The sequence below is a fragment of the Varanus komodoensis genome, unplaced genomic scaffold (genome assembly GCF_004798865.1).
Source record: "Varanus komodoensis strain SLA01 unplaced genomic scaffold, ASM479886v1 scaffold16, whole genome shotgun sequence".
In the NCBI taxonomy this organism is placed as follows: Eukaryota; Metazoa; Chordata; class Lepidosauria; order Squamata; family Varanidae; genus Varanus; species Varanus komodoensis.
In genome coordinates, this window is record NW_025335468.1 from 42,085 (window position 1) to 49,639 (window position 7,555).

At 46.0% G+C, this 7,555-nt stretch overlaps 1 protein-coding gene across 5 annotated transcripts in view; it reads left to right on the forward strand.

Moving 5' to 3' along the window:
• The first annotated feature begins 2,804 nt into the window (after positions 1 to 2,804).
• Positions 2,805 to 7,555, forward strand: part of LOC123021158 (membrane-spanning 4-domains subfamily A member 8-like) — an 18,859-nt gene continuing 14,108 nt past the window's right edge. Inside the window, exons 1-2 of one of the 5 annotated variants that reach the window (XM_044425660.1) lie at positions 2,806 to 2,902; positions 6,629 to 6,718. The gene's annotated coding sequence lies outside the window, so the exon portion shown is untranslated. The other 4 variants (XM_044425661.1, XM_044425662.1, XM_044425663.1 and 1 more) reach the window with 4 other exon arrangements.

Sequence of the window (7,555 nt, forward strand, 5' to 3'; positions counted from 1 at the left end):
GTAGCAGACCTTTGCTCCAAATTAAGGCCTAGGTCTCTGCCTCTGGAAATGTAGGCCCTGCTAGGCCTGGGAGAACTCTAGTCTGTTTTAATACAGTATAGCACCTTTGTTATCTCTTTCTGGCCCCACCTGAGTGCCTTCACAATGAGGGACAACCTCCTGGCCTGATAGAATGGGTCAAAGGACAACTATCCCCTGTGTTCACTCCCTTAAACCAGCCCTTATTGGCCCTGCTAATACCCCTCTGCCCTTGATGCAATTAATGAGCTTATGCACTGCTGACACCCCATTGTCTGGGCTCCCCAGAGAAGGGGAGCCCCACTACTCCACCGAGGGGGACCTTGAGCAGCCAGGCAGCGACCCTTCTCAGTTACTGTGCCCTCCCTCTGGCTCCCTGCCCCTCAGTGTTCCCTGGCACCTCTGTAAACTATCCATGCCCCTGCTGCCTTGTCTCTCATTGTACTTGTACCTCTGCTGTATACTGTGCTATATAAACATGTACTCTATATAAACTGGCCAATTCCTTATGCCCTCATTCAGACTGTTCTGAGGAGGCTCCGCCAACCCTGTCCCTTCCAGCTGATGGAGCCTTCCTTGCAGGAGTTGCTGTGTAGGTGACTTCTGCTGTAGGAAGTACCTGGCTGGTCCACTTTAGGCTAGCTAGTCAGGTCCCAAGCATACACACAACAGTAGAGAACCTTTAGCGCAGTCACACAACAACAAAGAATCAGACAGAGCACTCTCTGAATCAAAGAATCAATGGACAGACTGAGCACTCTCCCGCCCAAAAGCCTCCACCTCAACCCTAAAGTAGACCAGCCTCCCAGGGGTGGGCACAGAGATCACATGGAAACAAACATGTCAACCAGGAATTTCAATCCAATAAGCAACTCTCCTTGAGACCTGGCTGTACAGGATGTAAAAGTGGGGTCCGCCATTGTTAGAAATGAAATTCCAAGCAGTGACAATATGGGAGGCAAAGTACCAAGCAGTAATAGTTTACTACATTCTTGCAAGAGCAGGTGCCCACCACACAGGTAGCGCGCCGTTTTCACAAAAGACATTGCCTTTTATTCCCTTTTCCCAGCTTGCAGACCCTGCCTCTTTTCTCCCTCTGGCTGGGTTATTAAGAGGTCACAATCTTCTCCGTCTGCCCACATCATACCACTCCTTGATATGTTCCCCCTCCCACTCATACGTCCCATGTTCATGCTAATGAGTCCATTACCTGTGAGAGGTGTGTCAGTTATCATTCATAAGCCTATTAAGCGTGCGCACTACTTACTATAAGTTCAATAGGTCATCTTGGCCTTGTAGCAGTCTCGCTTGATGCCAACTTATTTCCCAAATCTTGTAGGAGGATGAGATAGGAGAACAGCCCTTCCTCCAAGCTCATTACGGCCAGTTGTAAGAGGCAATCAATTTCCTACTCCCTTCCACAAAAGGTGAAGGTTTTGCCATTGCCCCCAACCTCACCTCTCTTGTGTTCTCCAGAACCTTGATGTAAGAAGCACTATTGTTTTTATTACAACTCTTTACATGGTTCAGTCCTCAGGCCCTTTGGCCTTAAGAGGTTTCAATGGCCTTACCCTAGCCCTTTATTTTATCCTTGCTTCAGTTATCACTTTCCTGCTTAGTAACAGTAATTTTCCATTTTTCACAGCCATGCGCCTGGGATCAATTGCCATTTTGCTGTGATCAAATTTATTCTTGAGAATAAAGATACTTTTTCAATCTCTCTCCCTTGTCATGCTTCAATAGGCCAAGTGCCTCAAGGTCTGGACCCCCTGTATCCAACACTGCTAAATGCTTTATGAATGATAGCTAGCTTATTTGTATTTTGTTGGAATCTGGCATAGTCATTTCCTTGGGATCACAGGAACTTCTTACCCCCAGGCATGTGTACTTCTTGAGGTTAATTTATTAGCCCTTCTGTTTAACCCATAAAGTGCCCCAGCTGGCTTTCTGTTTATCCTTCACACCTACCTGTGAAAATGTTCCCACAAATGGTTTGCCTCTGACAAGATCATTGTCAGGTGAATTGACTGTAGCAGGCAGATTCCCCGGATTCCCCACTCCCACTGTCAACTGGGCTGAAAGTTCCACCCAGTAACTCGCTAGTTCCAGAACCCCAGACATTGGATTCAGTACATAGCAACCCAAGCACCGAGGGAAAATATGGATTTATTAAAAGCTAAAAGACAGGGGTGCACAGCTAAAACAAGGAATGAAAGGGAAGGGAAGAGAACGGAAACGGGAGTTGGAGAGCAGCAGTAATACAATTCACAGCCAACCGAAGCCCCACCACCACCAATCCTAGTCCTTGTTGGTCTCCCCTGCTGCAAAGTAACAAAGCTCAGCCTAGCCTTAGCTACACACACAAATACTAACTATATCTGTCTGTGTGGCACAGACAGTGCAGGGGCAAAACATTCTCTAGCACAGAGTCTGGCAACAAGAGCAGATCCTCTCCTTAAAGAGGAGCCCTGAGCCCCTCAGGTTCCCAGCTTTATTGCTCCCAACCTCAGATGATCCCTGCGGTGATGGTTCATGGGTGATCCCGGCTGAAGACCATTTGCACTTATTGCCGCAATCTCCCGTCTTTGCGTGTAAATTCCCCCGTCTTTGGGTGTTGTTTTCAACCGTCGGCATTTCCTGGCGGTCAGTGAAAGAGCAGCATCTCGCTCGCCAGGACCAGCGCGGGGCCGCCTGCGCTCTCCCTGCAGATCCCTCCCTGGGGACGGGAGAGGCAGCTCCTTGGGAGCCAGTCGGCAGCCCCGCCGCGCCGCGACGCGCCGGTCCGCCCTCTGGGCGGCGACCGAGATCCGGCCTTGTCCTCTCCCTGCTCCGTTTTCCGCTAGCAAAAGAAACGCAGGAGTGTTTTCTCAGCCAGTCTGTGCAGGTATGTGTGGGGGTTGTTGTATTTCAGTATTTAACATTTTGAATATTATTGTATTAAGTAACTTTGATTCTGTATTGCTCTGTTGCTAATACTGTATTTGAATTCGTATTTGTTATAAGTATAGTATTGCTTTTATATTGATTTTGTTTTTCTGCTACTATAAATTTTTGATCAAGTATTATTGAAAAGCAACAGCAGATTTCGCAGTAGCCTTATTTGAATTGCTCCTCTTGTCAGTTAACTCTTCTGCCTGCCAGGCAAATCCTGAGTCAGTTCACGTTGACACTGATTTACGAGGGACTTTGAAGTCAAAGTCCCTGGTACACACAGGGACTTGCTCTTGTTCACACAGGGATGCAACACTGATGCCTTGAACACTTTGCCCATGCTTGTTGTACCCAGTGATGTCTCTGTCCCCATAGAATGCACCTGTGCAGGGTTAGCCTTGTTGCCAGTAGAAAAGCCATAACACTCTGTAAGTACTAGAAAGGTCTCCATCCACCTGGGGCTCCTTTCAGGGCTGGTAAATGTTGGACTTGACCCAACTGGCTTGAGAAAAAAATAACACATACAATGCAGTAGACATGTTTGTGGGCACATTCATATGATAGCGTTACCAAGAATGCCCCCTTTCACTCCACTTAGGCTAAACCAAGGAAGACCACTTAGCCAGAGAGCCGCAGTCATGTTGTATATCCTGTCCAGCAGGGAGGAGGGGGGAACGGAGAGTTGTGAACCCTGTGTGAACTCCTGTGACAGACCAACTGGATGTCCAAGAGGGCAAGTGGGGAGAACCCTTGGCGCCCGGGACCGGTTGGGGTCTCAATAAAAATAGCCTAATGGAAGGGTTATCAGTTACTTCATGCATACAGAGTGTTACTTTATCAAATAGACAAGTTTCATCAAAGGGGTAATAACTTAAAAGGATAGACCAGCTGCAGAGCATCTCCACTGTTATCAAAACAGACAAACTGCAAGGCCGCGCCACTTTTTTGTATCAGAGCTACAAATCGTCTCACTTCTGTAAATCATGCTAGCTTGCTTTATGCTGCCAAGAAACGATTTTCCTTTTTTTTGTGTAACAAGGTATAAATACTCCATGGTCCCTCTAAAACGCGCGGCACTCATCCCATCCTTGTGAGAGAGTGTCGTCCCTATAGGAAATAAACCTTCTCTTGAAAATACCAACTGGTCTCTAATCTCATCTGTAAAACCATGGGACATAACAGTAAAAGCTAGCCCTGAATTTGGAATACAAGGGAAGGTAAAGCCAGAAAGAGCAGGAACAGGAAGAAAGCTGAAGCAGAGAAAACATTAAGTGTGTTACAACAGATATGGGTGGCACTGGCAAAAAAGTGAACTACTGGGAAGATAAAGAGTTAACAGTCAGTGTTCCAGTCCTTGTGTACGGCATCCTCTTCTTGCTTCCTGTTGAGATCATTTCCACACTGGCAATCAGAGAGAAAGCATATCGGAATATATCGTAAGTAGATTGGGGCAGAGTTAAATTGATCTGGGGATAGTGTTTAACTTGACCTCGGAAAACCAAAAGTCATACAGAGTTCCTTTCCCATCAGTACTGAATAGACGGGACCCATTTCAGGATAGGAAGAGTTCCCTACTAGCATGTACTGACTTTTTCTTTGAGAAAGAAAATTCTTTGAGAAGTTAACTGTTGGATGAAAATTACTAAGAAACATGGAGACAGAGTGAGTCGGAAGGGGCCTCCCAGACCATCTAGTCCATGGGTCCTCAAACTACGGCCCATGGGCCAGTTATGGCCTGCCGTGCTCATTTTTCCAGCCCACCTCAGAGCTTTTGGACTTGCTCGGAGTCCAAAAGTTCTGAGCTGCTGCAGGCATTCTTTGCAACTGAGCAGAGAGCCGGCACAGGTGCCTAATTGTAAAAGCGCAACTGTGGATGCACCGGCTCCCCCCACCCCCATTGCATGCATATACAGAGTGGGAAACAGAAGAGAGGAGGGTGGGAGAGAGATGAAGATGCTAAAAAAAGGATTGAAGGTAAGAAAAATATAACTTTTTAAAATCCATTTCTAAGTCCCTCTAAGCATTCCCCTACTTGCATTAAGTCAGCTTGTTCATTTAAACCAGTCTGCTTTCCCCCCTCTGTCTGCTGCCAGCCTGAGGCTCTTGTGAAATTTTCCTCTCCAGGCTGGGAAAGGGAGGGGGGCACTTTTGCTGTTTGTTTGGGAGTTCCTTTAGCAAATTCAAATCCCTTGGCAGGGCTAGAACAGGGGTCTTCAAACTTTTTCAACAGGGGGCCAGTTGACAGGTGCCAGTGGTGAGCGTGAGCCACCAAGGCGGTGCCGGCGGGGCGTGTGCACATGTGTGCTCACGCAAGGTGGGGATGGGAGGGGGCACGTGGGGCGAGGCGCCGGCTTGTTCCTGAGGAGATCGTTTTCTCCAAGCAAGTCCAAAACTACCTCCTCGTGGGCAAGCTGCGCACCCGCGCAAAACCTGTGGGGCGTGCCAGTTAAATGGGCATGGCAGGCTGGATCTGACCTGCAGGCCTTAATTTGAGGACCCATGGGCTAGAGGATTCTCCACTATCCGCCCCTCAGAATTGTCTATTTCTGTTCCCTTGTTTTTAAGGAGTAAAACTTGTTCTGATTGCTCTTTAAATCAGCAGCAGCAGCAGCAGTGTGAGGCTCTTGTGAAATTTTCCTCTCCACACTTTCTTGTTGAGAAACGAGGTTGGGAGGAGAGGTAGTTTTTGCTGTTTCTTTGGGGGTTTCTTTAGCAATTTTTTTCAAACTATAGTCCACCCCTCCCAACAGTCTGAGGGACAGTGAACTGGCCCCCTGTTTAAAGAGTTTCAGGACCGCTGATCCAATCTGACCCCCGGCTTCACTCATGACATGCCCACCATGTGCATGTCCAGCCTATCCTTGAACACCCTCACTGATGGGGCCTCAACCACCTCCCATGGAAGCCCATTCCATACCCTCGGGGTCCTGACTGTCAGGAAGTGCTTCCTGGCATCCAAATGGAACCTTGGTTCCCTGCGCTTGGCTCCCTTGGAACGCATCCTGCCCTCCTCTGCAAGGGAAAACAGGTCTCTGCCCTCCTCCGTGTGACACCCCCTCACATAGACTTCTCATAGGCAGCTCTGTTTGGAGAAACCAGACTTGCTCAAGAACACTGCAGATGTCTCTCTCTTATTATACAGGCCTGATTTGTAGGGGCCGTGGTGATGCCGGATAGGGTAAACATTGGTGTTTAATGGCAATGTTGGCCATTGACAGAATCTCGGTTTTCAATTTGTGAGGAGGAAATAAAAACTTGGGTTTGTGGGAAAGATCAAATGTTTGAACCTCCACTGCTTTGTTTCCCAAAGTCCCAGGAATCCTGCAGCAGACTAACGATAATGCAGTACCAGGCAAAGGCAAATTCAACTTCAAGGTTTCAATACAATGAAAGTACAGAGCATTTTATACTCTCCCAGTTACGTACACAGGTACAGAGCAATTAATGACAGAATACAGACATTACAATGAAATTCTTAGGTCATCATATGTTTGGCTGATATTATCTGTTCTGTATATAAGTGACAATAAGATTACAATATTTCTAATTGCAGTGTATTGACATTTTAGTTGAATAAATTCCAGAAACTTGAACCCATCTCTGGGATTGGACATGTAAATTCAGGCTATTGAGAAACTATTCATGAATTCATAAGCTATCTGTTACATTCTGTTTTCAGGAAGGCTCAGACCCTGAGTAATAGATCCGTACCTTTCTGATTGGCTATAGCGTGGGAAGCGCTCTGGACTAGCTAACTAAATACTACTTGGTAAGCTGAGAATTCCTGCACAGACTATGCAACAACATTGTAGGGTGATTGTGTATTCAACTGAATGGCCTGTCTGCTCTGGCTTATAGCTAGAGGGGAGAGGGAAGAGTGCCATTTTCTTAAGGCAACAGCAATATTAAACAGTGACTTGCCTTGGAAAGCCGGTCCTTCCAAGAGAGAGAGCAGGTTTGATTTTATAACACAAAGGCACATATAAGCAATGTTTTTCTGCCTGGATTTATCCAGATTTTCCCAACACTATGACTGGAATACTGGCATTCAGTGCAAGTGTTATTGGGGTGATTTATTTATTTACTTATTTATTTCATTTCATTTCTATGCTGCTCCATAACCCAAAGGTTCTCTGGGTGACTTACAAATGCTAAAACAGCATAAAATACAAAGAATACAATAAAAGAATTAATAATTGGATAAAATAGATAAAACAAAGTAATAACACCTCATAATAAAATATACCCACACATACCCCAAATAGATACAGCCAATAAATTAACCTACATTAAAATAAGTTATCCATAACAGAATATGAAAGTATTAAATTTAATTATCCAAAAGCTGTTAAATAACAAAGTTTTCACCTGGCTTCTAAAGGAAAAAAGAGTTGGCGCCAGTCACATATTGCTGGGAGTGAATTCCAGGGTCTAAATGAGAATGCCCTCCTCCTAGATTTAGAATGGCGCTTCAAAATTCTTCAGAGTGAATAATCAAATCAGGAAGGCCCTGGTGAGCTTCTGTTTACTGCCTCCAAAGGGTTTCTTCTCATCCTATTCTTCTCCTGTTGCAGGTATCAGACTGGCCAACAGAGAGAGAGAGAGG